The sequence below is a fragment of the Sturnus vulgaris genome, chromosome 5, assembly GCF_052056855.1.
Source record: "Sturnus vulgaris isolate bStuVul1 chromosome 5, bStuVul1.hap1, whole genome shotgun sequence".
Lineage (NCBI taxonomy): Eukaryota > Metazoa > Chordata > Aves > Passeriformes > Sturnidae > Sturnus > Sturnus vulgaris.
Window position 1 is genome coordinate 49,164,657 of NC_142247.1, and position 14,956 is coordinate 49,179,612.

The following is a 14,956-nucleotide window of genomic DNA, read 5'->3' on the forward strand; positions in this document are numbered from 1 at the left end:
GGTCGGGGCATTGGGCTAGGACTGCTCTTCCATCACCATTAGCACAAGGTCTCAGTGCCACTGATTAGACAGCAGGACAAAACTGATTCAGCTCAGATGCGGTCACACCATTGTTTCTCTGTCAAATTAACCGGAGGACGTGATGCATAGATTATGTCAGTTTTATGCTGGCTTTATGCTGGCTGCAGAAAGACAGATGCTACTTGTCCAGCATAAAATTGGAGTGGTGCAGACAGACAGTAACTGATCTCTTACAAAGCCTGCCAGTAAAACGTTAACACACCAGATTAGGCGCATTTTACATATTTGAACTGGAAGAATGAGTTCATCCTGGATCAATGTCATAGACCTTTTTTTTTTTACTCGGAGTCTTAAACTCCAATTTACTGTTTCTTCAAACTGTGGCCTGCAAATAGACTTGAATTGATATTTTTGCTCTAAGTACTAGCAGGACCTGTTTTTCACGTTTTACAGACTCTTAAAATTTTTAAATACTTCCTTAAAGGCTGACAATTGAGTTAGAATTTCCAAATGGAGATGTTTGTTTGAAATAGAAGTTACCTGTAAGAAGATGGATGTCACTGCCCACCAGTGCAGCACTGTATTGGAAATCAAAGACATAGATTCTCTTTCTTGCTGACCTGATAATGTGGTTTTAAACATGCCACATCCCCTTTCTACCATGGTTTCCCCATGACTAAGAAATAGGTAAAAATTATTAGCTCTGCTCAGCAAAGTTATTTGAGATCTGCAAATGAAAGCACTAACTAGTTATACAATACATGCATACAGTATATGGCATATATAAATTTTATAAATATATGTGCATGCATAAGCAACTAATGCATTGTAATCCAGCCTGCACAAACACTTCTCATTGCCTAGAGAGCATACATGGAAGAAGTAAGCAAAGTAATTGAAGTTCTGTCAATTTTTATCTTGAAAAACACTTCCAAAATGCACATTTTTAATAAATTCTACTGTAGAAGCAAGTGTGAATATTAATAGGTAAGAAACAAGTGTGCATATTAATAGGTGAGAAGAGTGAGTGGCTCTCATCGATGACTGAATGTCAAAAGAGAGAACACCAGTATCCCAACTGTAATTCCCATGATACAGCTAACCTCAACATCCTTTTCTTAAAATATGATGAGAGATTCCACAATTCAGAAGGGAAACAAAAGCCCAAAATTCAAAGGATAAGCAAAATGTTGTCTCAAGAGCTTTTATAAGTTCTAGTCTAGTTGTCTTTCTCAGCTTTGCACCTAGGCCACTGTGCAAGGAAATGTTTATTGAGTACAGGAATGGATCAGAAAACAAACATCTTTGAGACCAATGCTAAAGATGAGTGGTTGGGTCAAGGATGGTGTGGAAACTGGCTGAAGCAACAGAATGCCTACAGCTAATCAAGCCTTGGTGTAACTCCACTTAACACCATTTGGTTGACAATCTCACTCAAAAGCCAAGGACAGCCTCACCACATGTCTGAACATCTGCAGCCCAGAGGGGAAATATGGCATTTTGCAATGTGTTAGTTTTTCTGCAACCCGTCAAAAGAAGGTGCAGTGTGAAGGGCAGGTGTGGTGCCCTGTGCAGCAGTGACTGTGAGGTCCTCAAGCTACTCTGCATTGAAAACACCAAGATGCCCCTGATTTGCTGTGACTGGTGCCCATTTATCCCTCTTCTTGCCTCCTAAATGTAAGCAATATCAAACCTGGCTTCTTTGATGATATTTGTCTTTATTTTAAAAGTATACTTCTTTAAAAGTCTTCTTTTGAAAAGTCCCGAGTTGTTAGGGGTCTTCTGTTGCCAATTGTCCGTTTCTTTGCACTGACTACACCTGGGCTGGGCAGCACACACATGGATACATTCAGAAATATATATTTAATTGAGTGAATCCAAATCCCACCTTTCACTTCTCTATCTTTTCTTAGGCCTAAAATCCAGCACCTACATTCTGTTGTCAAGGTCCTCCATCTGTATTTATAATGGACTACTAAGGTCACTGATGGATCTGAAAAATATTCAAGCTCCTTCCCGTGTTTTCAGGAGCTCTGGTTTTGCCTCATTCCTGACTCTGTTGAGATGAGACAAGATGGATGATCTTACAATATAAATAGCATCTAAGCTTTAGCTAAAGTCTTCATTAAAGAAGGAGGTGCTGCAGTATTACCCAAAGGTGGTCATTCCCTAGGGGTGATCTCTTAACAGGGGCAGTGGGACCCCTTTGGATGGAGATATCTGGCTTTCTGGAGTGCCTATGATAAGCTGTGGATTCAGGTTACTGTACAGTGGTGCCAGCAGAGCTCTGGTCTCAGTCACAGTTCTGGTACCTTTAGGAGCTCACTTATCAGTGCAGATAGCCCTAAAACAATGATACTGGCATTTTAAATAATTCCACTGCCCTGGTGTGATCACCTCACATTAGTTTAAGTCCTGCAAAAATGCTCTTATGTTTTCTGCCTCTCCAAGTTCAAAAAGCCTGCCCTGGTCTTATTAAAGGTTGGCATATCACCCTGCATTTTTATCTCTCCTTCATTTTGCCCTGTCCACCACCTTCACATGAATATTTCAAACAAGTCTAAAGTGATTTCATCTACATGTCATTCCACATACCTTCATAAAACAAGCTTCCTTCTGACTACATTCTGACATGCATTTCACGGGCATGAAAGTGAATTCCTTTGAATTACTGACATGTGATACTAGTGGATTCCTAAACCAAGGATAATAAATTGAAATACTGATTACACTTCTTTTTTTTTTTTTTAACAATCAAGTATCCAAGGACAGGGAAAATGATACAATTCAAATCTTACACAGGAGATTATTTAAATTTCAGATAATTTAAGAAGCATTTAATGACCTATATGAAATGAATTATTGGTTCTATGCCTTAGAGACAATGCAGCTATAAAAGCAGCCCTCTACTGTATGGCAGAAGGCTGAATCTGCACCTACAGCATGCACAGACATCCCTTTGAGTCCATTTGTATGGAGCATCTCAGAGCATCAGAATCTAATTAGCAGTCTTTGGCAGGCTCACCAGAGTGGCCAAAGGGGGAGAAAAACAACGAGAAAAAGAAAGGTATGAGGACCAATCTGTCATTGTTAATGAAAATGGCATTGATTTCCTGAAAGGGAAAAGAAGTTCGGAAAAGCACTGAGAGAAGGCTCTATGGGAACTGTGCTGGATCTGGTTTGGAAATAAACAAGTGGCTGTTACACTGACAAAGCTTCATCTTTCTCGGGCGCTAAATGTAAGCACCACCTTTGTAATGAATGGCCAGCCTGGAGATAAAAGGGAGACATTGGGAAGAAAATGAAATTTGAAAAGATATTTCGAGATCTTAGTCCAATAGAAATGATAATAGATTTTAAGAAAATTAGTTTATGGAGAATGTTAAGAGAAACTAATAAATAATAATGCATATAATGAAAATAATGATGTTTCTCTGATTAATAAGTGTCAGTATTCAGAAGAAAGGCTTTCAAACAGCGGTGTCTTCATGTGAGTCCTCTGAACTGCCTTTATAGGATCTGCAAGGGTAAATAATTTTCAATTTTTTTAAGCCTATTATCAGGTGGACTTAAATGTGATATACAGGAAACCATAATTCCACCAGAATCATTTTGGGCTCCAAACAGCTGGAGGTTGAAAACCACTTGTGTAGAACATATGGAATCCGAAAGGAAAATGGAATAAAACAGAACACTTCAACAAGGAAATCAGGGAAAAGGGCTTCACATAAATGATTGGCAGGATGTTTTGTGAGCAGGGGCTAGAGAATCAAAAATGAATTTTACAAGAGAACTACAAAAAATTAAGTGTAAGGACATTTAGAAAATACAGTCAGCGATAACTGATATTTGCATATAGAAGAACTACAAACTATAGCAAAAAATGTAAATTAGAACTGTTATACTGAATATATTTCAGCCTGAAAGGGTGTTGCTTTCAGCAAGTGTTGCACATGGGTCTTGGTTCAGCTTCACAAATGTAAGCCGAGTCTTTTAATTGACAGCATTGCCCCCAGGCTCAAGATCCTGGACACTGCTCTTCCACTCTATGCAGAGACTCGAAACACAAATAAATAATGGTTGAAAGGAGCACAGAAAGGATTATTATGCCTATTTAGACTACCGTGCACTTTCCTGTGACACAAGGAAGACCTGCCCACTAAGAATGCTTTGTCCAAACAACTTGTCAGCAGTTTAGCCTACATAAATCAGTGTCACAGTGTTCCTTACTGAACAGATGTAACCCTGGGAGGAGAAGGTGTTTATCTCAGATACAGAGCAGAAATACTCCAAAAACTGCACGTAGCTGGAGTGCTCCTTGAGGCTTGCCTGGTGGCCACAGTCCCTGGCTCTCCCTGCTTTGTAATGGCCACTCTCTCCCACTTCATCTCACAGTCCCCGTCAGCCCAGCTCCAGCCTGGGGGCTCTGCCCCACTGACATCCCCCAGACCAGTGATCTGAGTGCTTGGGGCTGCCAGCTGTCCACCCCCTGCTCCCCAGCACCCCACATAAAGCTGTCACACTGTGGCCAAGCTGTCAGCAATGACCCTCCTGAGATGGCTGAAGCACCTGTGGGATGACCAAAGGAGTTTTCTGTCTGGAACACCTGGTCCCTCCACAGAGCAGAAGCTTTTTGCTCCAGCAAAGGTGCCCGAAGCCTCTCACAGCTGCTTACACCCCCAGCCAGCTGCTGTCCTCAGTGCCAAAAGGGACAGGACAATGCCCTCTTTTCTTGGCAGTTCTGTTCTGGCACTTCTCAAGCCCTCTGGTCTGTGTTTTTTCCAGACTCTCACAAATCAATTTCTCGGTCATCTTTAGTGTGTTTCTGGGAAGTGAAATGAGGTTATATATTATTCCTCCAGTCTCCTTCTTCCTTTTATTATGTCAAGTCACCGCCAACATCTTTGGAGTGAGTGGATGTGCAGAGCTGCTCAGTTCCTGTGCTTCCTCCTACCACCACAGCATGGGCAAAAGCACCTGGCAAAACCAAGATAATAGGTAGATCCAACATTTGGAATGTGATCTGACTATAAAATAAGAACCAGACTGCAGATTATGATCCCATTTTGACTAGTTTTTCTCCTCAGAAGTCATTAGTGTGGGAGAATGAATTTCTATATAACAATGTGCCTTGTCTTGAAATTGAAAGCCTAGAGTCTGCAGTGCACCTATTAAATATAGCTTCAAAAAGCATATTTCTGCTAAAGCTAGCATTTGCCTTACATTCCTTATCGTGCATCAATGACTAAAAACATTTACAGACAGTGATCACTGAGAGAGAAACTGAAATTTTTATGTGGAATCTAATTGTAATGCTGTTAATAATGTGAAGAAAATTTGATTCAGATACTAAAAAAAGCATATGATTTAGCGATTTTTTTTCAAGAGCTCTAAGCTAATATTTCAGCACTCAGCTTCTAAACATACATTACAATGAATGCAGAACACACAACACAAAGAAAATCACATTACATTTCTATTAAGTAGGTGTGGCATTTGGAAAAGATGTCAGGTTTACAACACTATCATATAAACTTGGATTTTGTTAGGTTTTCTTCAAAATACCTAAATGGAATGGGTGGTGTGTATTCAAAACACCAAAACAATGGATTACAAAGCAGGCATCTGGATCAAAGCTACAATTATTTTTCTCAGCTAAGAGAGGAGTCAAAGTCCAATTAGGAGATTAAGATCTTGAACTGGAGATTGACTTCCATGGGAATTTTCCCAACCACTTTTGGTATATCGTGGATTAAATTATTGTTTTATCACAAAGCAGGGCACCACAAACTTAAATATGTTAAAACCTTCTCAAGAGCATTTTTCAATAATTGCATTTATACTATAAATGCTTCTTCTTGTAATAATCACATTATTCAACCTACAGACACAAATTGCAATAGCTGAAAGAGGTACTGCATTAAATTATTTCATGTGAATTCTGTACAGTGAAATCTAACCCTTTAAAAAAAATGAAACCTATAAAACTTTCTAAGGGTATTTTCTTTATAGTTTGTTTTGCTGCAATATTTTGGGCTATTTTCATTTGCCTTATGCTTTCTGAGCCAGATCAAGACTGGCTGATATTTTGTTCTAAATTTCCTTACAATCAAGAGCTTTATTCTTACCAAAGCAGAAAAAAAAATTAAAAAACCCCAATAAAACACCAAAACCTCCAACAGATTATTGAACGAACCTTTGAGGTCCAGGAAAGATGGACTCTAACTAAACCTGCAAATATCATGAGCATGGAGCAGTTTCCAACTCTGACTTTACAGTCCCCAAAACATAACTAAATTCCCAGAGGTCTCCTGGAGGGGAACACGGTAAGGGTTTTTTGAGTGAAACATTTTTATTTAAAAAAAAAAGTCTCGTCAATACAGATTTGTAGAAAGGTGTTGTGTTGTGTTTTAACAATAGCTATCTGAATGTCTCTAGCTGGGAAACATTAATACATGTATTAATGTAAGATGAGAGGAAGCCAATCCTATAGTGCCAGAGCCTTTCCTGATATGTGCTACCATTTGGGGGGGGGGTGAAGTTAATTGGGAGTTTCTGTGAAGTTGTCTTGCTAGGCTTTTTTTATTCCTTCTCAATGAACAGGAGTTGCTGAAGGCACAGCAGATGGAGCTTGGCATGGGGAGTTTATGAAATGGGGATAGAGCCACCTTTGGGTGCTGAGTGCTACCCTTGCTCACAGCAGTTCTTAGTACAAGCAGGGGAAAGCCAAGAGGGATGCTGCTATTTGCCTACCTTTGTTTGCGCAGCTGGGCAGCAGAGGATCAAGGGAGAATAGGAGAAACAGTCAAATTCTTTCCAGCAGTGCACAAAATTGAGAAGAAAAATAACAGATGGTAATTCCTTTGATGCAAGGAACCCACCTGCTACTGCTCCCACTTATGAGCTGCTGGAGATGCTGTGTGGAAAAACTTCAGAAACAGGCTGTGAGAGGCAAATGTGAGTGTGGGTTGCATGCAAGAAGATGGAAGAGAGAGTAGCTCTGCTTGTGGAAAGGGACATTACAAGAACAGAGCTGTCCTTCTGCTCAGCTCTTGGCAAGTCCCAAAATAGGCTTGTGAAAAGTTGAAGCAACTCAGTTATATAGGACAACATGCAAGGCAGCTGCTCCCTGATGTCCTACATTGAATACACGAGTGAGAATAGCTTGTGAAAACCTGGCTGCAAGGAAAGTCCACATGAAGCTTATACAATAGCTGTGGTACCAGGCTTCACAGTCCTGCAGAACAGCTCACTTATGCTACTGACATCATCTCTGATCACCTCTCACTCTTGCCTGCTTTGATGAGCAAAGGTAATATATTTTGATATTACATAACATTGATGCCTGACAACTACCATTTATTATTCCTTTTAAAATTAATAAGTTCATGAATCTTTCTGCCTTTCAATCTGTCTGAGAACACAGGCAGCCACTATCATCACATTTATCTACGGGATATGAATGGAACAATGTCTGCAAACACAGGGACATCAACTTCCCTGTAAGAAAGATGGTAGTCTGGAGCATTCAGTACAACCATAGAAAAATAAGTGTGGGCACCTGATTGCCTTCCTGCTTCTTCCTGACTGACAACTGCTGTTCTGTCAGCTGCAGATCACTCAAAGCTGTCACTGACAGACAACCGAAGAAAGAGGAAACACCTTCCATAAAAGACTCACCACCATGAAGAGGACAACAAAAGTGCCTAGCTAAAAGGAAAATATCAAGTACTAACCCTCCTCTCCTTCTTACTTTTCTTTAAGAGCAATCCCTCCCCTTAATATTGTGAGAAAATGGCAATTGCTACATTTTAAGGGATTTGACAATTTACTGAGAGATGCAAAGGGAAAGCTTGATTTGCAAACTTGTCACAGATTCTCTCTGCAAGAGAGAGAGAGTCATGTCAGAGTAGAAACATGTCTTGAAAGTGAATTAGCAGGATGAGGGAATTGTTTTGAACACAGGAATGGTCAGGGCAGTCAAGTCTTTTGAATGACTTCTGTGGCCCTTAACTGGCATCTTCAGGCACCAATCCATGGAAAGCTGGAACAGACATGCACAAAAATACACTGTAAGGTTTTCCAAAGAAAATGGCAAACAGAATATTTTTTTCATTGTCTTTTACAAAAAGCAGTTGAGATGTGGTGTTAAGTAAATATAAAACAAGGCTTAAACAGCCACATACACATATTTATTTATACACCTGTTTATAAATAATGATATTACAGGAGAATCATGACTTTGCCTTGATTGGGGGCTGAGTTACTGAGCATCATGAGCTGTGGTTGATAGGAAAACACAAATATAGTGAGATGAGCCTTGGAATGGGCCATGGATCAAAAAGACACTGGAAAACAGTATCTGAAACTGCTGGGAAGGTGGTATCATAGAGAGATTTGCTGGTGGCCTATGTTGACATCCAGCTAGAAGTCCCTTAGTAGTGCAGAATAACAGAGATTGGGGGGAGGCATTGCTCTGAAAACATCCAACATCTTGTGGAAGCAGATCTCTCCAGGTGGAACCATCACATGTTGGCACTGAGGTGCTACCCATCACCCAACACAGAGACAGACTGGGCAGACCAATTTCCTCCAGGACTGGCTGTGCCAACTCACTGTGCATGGTGAAGATCAAGGTTAATTCTCATGTGTAAGCCCTGTATTTGCAGTTTTTCCCTGTGCAGCCTTGGGGAACTGTAAGAGCCTGACGGAGAGATGGAGGCTTTCAGCCGGCTCCTAAAATGCTGTTTATTGCATAGACGAGGTTATAGCAGTTGAGGGTCGTGGGTGAGCCGTGGGCAAGCCATGTGTCCTGAAGCCCGACTCTATTTCTGGTTAAAATGAATTATATACTTTTCATTACAGAGCAATACATGACTTCCATACCTTTATGACAATACCTTTTACATTTACATATAACCTATCAAAACTGCTAAAATTACCATACTATGTTAGTGATTAGCCAATCATCAGAGTTGGTGGTTACATGGTAAATTTTGGGACTTGTTCTGCAGTGGAAATTTCTGAGATCTTTTCTGTACTTGCAACCTTGGCTTTCTTGTTTGCCTATGAAAATGCTTTTGTTTGGTAAAAACATCTTTTGTTTGAGGTGGATTTATCCTTTGCTCTAAGCCATAAAGGCCCCTTCCAACTCACTTGGCTCTGCCTTCTAGTTACCCAGTAAGACTGGCTCAACAATTCTTTTCTTCTACATCAAAACTTGCTTTCATTCCTATAGAACCTTCTATATATCTGCAAAACTCTTCCATTAAATTCTCGTCCTTCCCAACAGGGAACTAAGTAGGTTGAGCTTGACAGTATCGCATTGGTATTTCTCTTCCACCTGTGATAGATGGGAACTAGAAAAATGGGGGGGGGGGAAGAGAAATAGGGATGGAAGGATGTCTTTGTCAATATGACAATAAGAAAAAAACAAAATCAGAAAGTGTATTGGAAATGTGGGAGACTTCAGTGGCTGGCTGAGAACTGTGGGTAGATCAGAGACAGAACTGAGGGTGAAGGGAGTTGTCCTCCGAGATGGCAATCTGCCATCTGATCCTTGTCAGTAATGTCTGGGGATATGACCGCAGAGTGAAATGGGTCCTCCCTTCCTGTCCCTTCGGAAAACACAGCCAACAGTCCCTTGCTGCTGCCATACTCATGGGAAATGGATGTCAGGAAAGCAGCTGCTAGGGATGACAAGCCAGCTGCCTGCTCCCCTGTGCAGTTCTCTCTTTAGTCTAGGTCTGTGTGTGCTCCAGATTCTGCTGTCTTGGTAGAGGAGCTTGAACAAAAATATCAGGAGAAAACTTACTTGGGTGACTAAGCACTAAAAAATTAAGTAAAAAACTTCTTATAGCCAGCCTGATAGATGAAATTATGTTGAAAAATGAGATTATATACAGTAAAGCTGTTGACAGCCAAAGGGGAAAAGAAACTTCACTATTAAGCAAAGTTTCTTTTCAATTACTGCTATTAATAAGCTGTGGTTGTAATCATTGGATACAATAAATGTAGGTAGGGGTTACATTAGCTGCTCTGAGACTCCTGACTCCTCTAACCAGTGATCTTCTTAAAGAGAAAAGCAAAATGTATTACAGGTGGATTACTTCCCTGTCCCTGTTCAGTGCACAGCATCACAAGCTGCCAGGTTGCCTCAGAGAGCCGGGAGGATGGGGATGCTGGGACGCTGGGATCAGGCAATGCCCGAGGCACAGCTCCCCAGACACACTCTCACCTAAACTGACAGCCTGTCCCAATTCTGGATTAGTCTGAGCATGGCTAAATTGCTTCCTCTGACTGCAGCTAACCTCTACATGAATAAATACTTCAATCTTTGGAGCATGAGGTACCGACAGTACAAATTTTAAAAAGCCTTTAAAGATAAAGGTCTCTGCAGTCTTTTGTTTCATTTTCTGCACATCACACAGACCTTATGTTTTCAGTGAATGGCTCTGAATTAATGGTGTTTATTCTTTGAGTTAAGAATAAGATCTGAAATAAATGAGTGTGTCTCTAAACAATCCTTCATGCTGCATGTTGCAGACCTGCCAATACATGTGAAAAATCACATTTACCTGCTCCACAGACTATTTAATCATCTTAACCACTAACACAGCTCCACACTGGCACGCAGGGACAGCAGAGCTGTGCAGTGCCCAGGATGTTTGGTCTCTCAAACAGGCAGATTTCTGTGGTACATTCCAGATGTGTTCCTGCACTTCCCACTGCATCAGTTGCAGACATTTCTGAACAGCAGGGAGCAGCAGGCAGGGCCAGCTTATGCCTTCTGTAAGAATTATTTGCCATAGGCATGGATGCTTTACATTTCTGCTCTCTGTTCTTCCTCACAGATGTCTATGTCAGTAGTTCCCAAGAAGCTTCAATTGGTTCCCTGGGAGTTTAAAAAAATCTTTTTTGGTTTTTGAGTAGCTTTGCTTTTCTTAAATCCCCCTTTAACACCATGTAGCATTCTGTTCTGCATACTCCTTTTTGCCCTCCCTCCATTCCCCTTTCTATTCTCTGCTTTCCTCGTGTTTCTCCTGCCCCACCTACCACTGATACTACGAAGTTGTACAACAAAAGCTACACTTCTTTGCATGATTTAATTTCATATTTATACTGCATAGAAGACAAGAAGTCCTGCAAAGCCATTAATAAAGTGAAAATTCACAGCATATCTATATATAAAGTCTAATCTAAATAATATTGTCATTGCTGCTGGGTTCAGCTGCCATGTACTAACAGAGCACTGATACAATACACGTGATGTACCTCCATCCCTAAAACACATATAAAAGAGCTATATACCAATGAGACCAATTATTGTTCACTCTGTATGATGAACTATGCCAAGGCCAGCAAGGACTCATTGTGAACAAATCGGTCCCATGTCTTAGGCTGTTCTAGCTGCACCATCAGAGGAGTTCTAAGACAGACCTCTCACTCCCAGCAGTTATTCTGCCATTCCTTGCAGCTGTCCTTATAGCCTGGTCTTGAAAATTTTGCTCATGGAGACTCCCCATATAGATCAGGGAACTGACCTGTAGTCTCTGCCTTCAGTTTATAACTGAAGGAAATGGTTTGTCTGAAAATTTGGAAGGCAAAGTAAGTTGGGGAAAAAAAGAATTCTTATGTTTATTTTTGTTTCACTGCAGGGTGCTGAACAATTGGAAGCAAACAGAAGGGGAGCAAAGAAACTTTCAAAGAGATGTGGCATTTAAATCTCTATCACTGGGTTTGAGTTTTTTTATCCAGAAGGGTCAGTGCTTCAGAGGGACAGCATTTAACTTGCTAGCCAGGAGTTACAGAAAGATCTGCTAGGACTGCCCAGCTAACAAAGCAGTAAGAGAAAAGCAGCGCAGATGAATGCAGAACAGTGCACATGGTGAAGTGAGCTTAATTCTATGTTCCAAACAACGACTTCTCATGTCAGCTTTTGTCACCAGGCATTCTCCTACGTCATTACAGGCTACACTTTGCAAGATGAAGCTTTCTAACCCCTGACCAGCAAGAGGACCAGGAAGGGAATGTAAACTATCTTTTGATACTCTATAAGGCTATAATGTACCCAGCCTTCTGAGAGTCTCTGGCCACTGCAAAAAGGAGCTGTTACAACTAGAGAGGATACTGATATGGAGAGTCAGAATGTTTCCTATTTCTAACCCATCTCTGCTGTAGAAGAACGCAAAAATATTTGGTTTCCTCATTTTGAAAAAAAGACATTAACTGAGGATGCAATAGAGGTCTAGAAAAACATAACTGATATGGAGCAGGTAGTGAGGGAATGATTAGTCATTATTTTTTCTGAGACTAGAACTATGAGGCACTCAATGAAATCATCAGGCAGCAAGTCAAAGACAAATGAAAATAACGCACATGCACATGTAGTGCCTAATTGCATTGCAGGACATAACATCCTGTTATTTTATAATATCCTGATTTGTTTGGATGCCCAAAGTATAACTAAATTCTACTAAAAAGCTACTAGATGGGTTCCTGGAGGAAAGGTCTGTCAAGGACAGTTAGACAACAATATGTAGACACAGTTTCTAGATGAGAAAACTTCTAAACTAAAAATTGCTGGAAACTGGAGAAGTATCTTGGAAAAAATATTAATCCAAGATTGGTTTTATGGCTTTTTTTTACTACCAGTGGCTGTAGTAGAAAGACAACACATCAAATAGGATATATGTCTATGGTAGAGCTGTTTGTCTTCTATTTCATCCAAATGACTATTTACAAAAACTAGATACTCAGAAATGGAAAATTATATTAGAGTAATTGATATTGATTGTTTCCATGAGAACATCAAACATGCAAAAATAATTCTACTTTTCCCTTAAAGAAAATCTACGTATTTTGAATTGTAAAGAAAGTTCAAACTTTTTAAGTTGGAGGAGTAGAGACATGAGAACAATAGAAATTTATACAAATGAGGGGAAAAAATAGAGAACATGATGCATTAGACCTCCTGTGAGCTGGGTATCTGGTCTCTGGTGAAATTGTGAGCTTTTCCATTGTTTGCAGCATTTTTTTCATGTTCAGGATTAAATTTCACAAGGAGTCCATAGACTGATAGACAATCATGGAATGTCATGAAATGATGACATTTTCATATCTGTCATTTTTCTTCCTCATCAGGGGTAGGAGGAAAAATTAGATTTTTTTTTCCAAAAGCTGACTGCACTCAGAATTTGGTAGTCAAATCATATAAAGTGAGGAAATGCACAGAAATAAGAAGAAGAATAAAGAATGGACCACTCATGTACAACCAGTCATTTTCTTCACATTATTTCTAAAGGTGACAACAAGGAATTTAATACAGGCTTATATCAAAGTATTGCCTTAAGCATCAGAATTTAATTTCCTTCCAGCTCACATCCCAGTCAGTGCCAAAGATATATTAGGAATTTGATCAACAAGAGACCTGATTTCCATTCTGATAAGGGACTATAATTACTAGAACCATCTTGACAGAGAGGTAGTGTAAGAAATTAGTATTGCTGGAAGAGAAATTTGTTTCTTCAGCTACAATAATGAAGTGTTTTTACTGGCTATAGAGGCACTGGTTACCTCAGTGCCTCTTAAGCAGGTATTCAGAAAAGACTCTTCAAATTATACTTGCCCAGGAAAGATGATAATGTTCATCTCCAATCACAGGACAAATATTTTTTTCAACTTAAAAATTATTGCAGATTTTTCAGGTACATACTAGAGATTCTTTATATCCCCACTGAGTCTTGCAACTTTAGAATGTTGTTGTTTAAAAGTGGTGATTATTTGTAATTTTTGGTATTACAAATCTTACTGAAATTTAAATCACATTACCAGGTATGAAGATCCAAGTAGTGTCTCAATACAGTGCAACGTCAAGTTAATTGCCCCAGATACAAAGGACAGTTTTGCTTCCATTTAATGTCTGTATATCTTTAAATCTTTTCAGAGTCTAAAACTTAGGCTAGGGGTAGATATTTTATTCGAGTTTCTTTCAGCATATTTCAACTGGAATGTTTCAGATTTTTTTCTTGGGGGGATGCATCATGTATACCCTTTTTTTAAAGACAGAATCCTAAAAAATTCCATCAACTTTTTTTCCTGGAATTTTATTGCTTGCAAAGACCTGTATCCTGGTGTCTGTGCCCAGACAGAAGGGTGTATGTATATTTGAAAGTCTCCTTGGAAAAGGAAGAAGTTATTTTAAAACAATTTTTTCAGCTGCATTTTCCTATACTCCTATGATTTGCATTGTTATCAGACCTCACTCATGTCAGAAAAGCAGCAGGAATAGCTTTTATTTTCCAGCAGAAATTTCCATATGGGTCAGCCTTTTTGATCTCATAATATTTTGCAGCACTGGAGAACAAACTTAGACAAATTATCATCAACACATGGAAGCTGGAGAGAAATGACAGGAAGCTTTTTGGCCCCATTTTTTCTCTTATTCAGCCCAAACTATTTTATTTTTAGATTCTTCTACTTTGTACCCCGTCCATAAATACTCTACTTTTCCCTTTGATTTCAAGTTCATAATTAATTTATATTAACACGTTTAAATCCAGAACAGGCACTCATATAATGATCTGCAGGTTTTCATAGTTTAATAGTTCTTTGCCATCTCCTGTCTCTTCCTCCATTTATCATCTATCCCACTATTTCTTAGCAGAATTAATAAACTTTAATCCAATTGGTAAAGCCCTGGGTAAGCTTCATGTGCAAAAGTTGAGTGCTGAGCCCAGGCTTCCCTTTTCTTGTGTCTTGTGATAATGTGGGTGGCTGTTCATGAGTGCTGTGTCCTTCAGATCTAAGGCTCTCAGTTCCTAAGCCAAGTAAATGCTCTGTAGCCACCAATTTGATGTATTTCATTTGCCTGACCTGGAAAGCAGGCTCATCCATATCTTACCTGCAGCTTCTGCACAGCCCAAGGGTGCCCCAG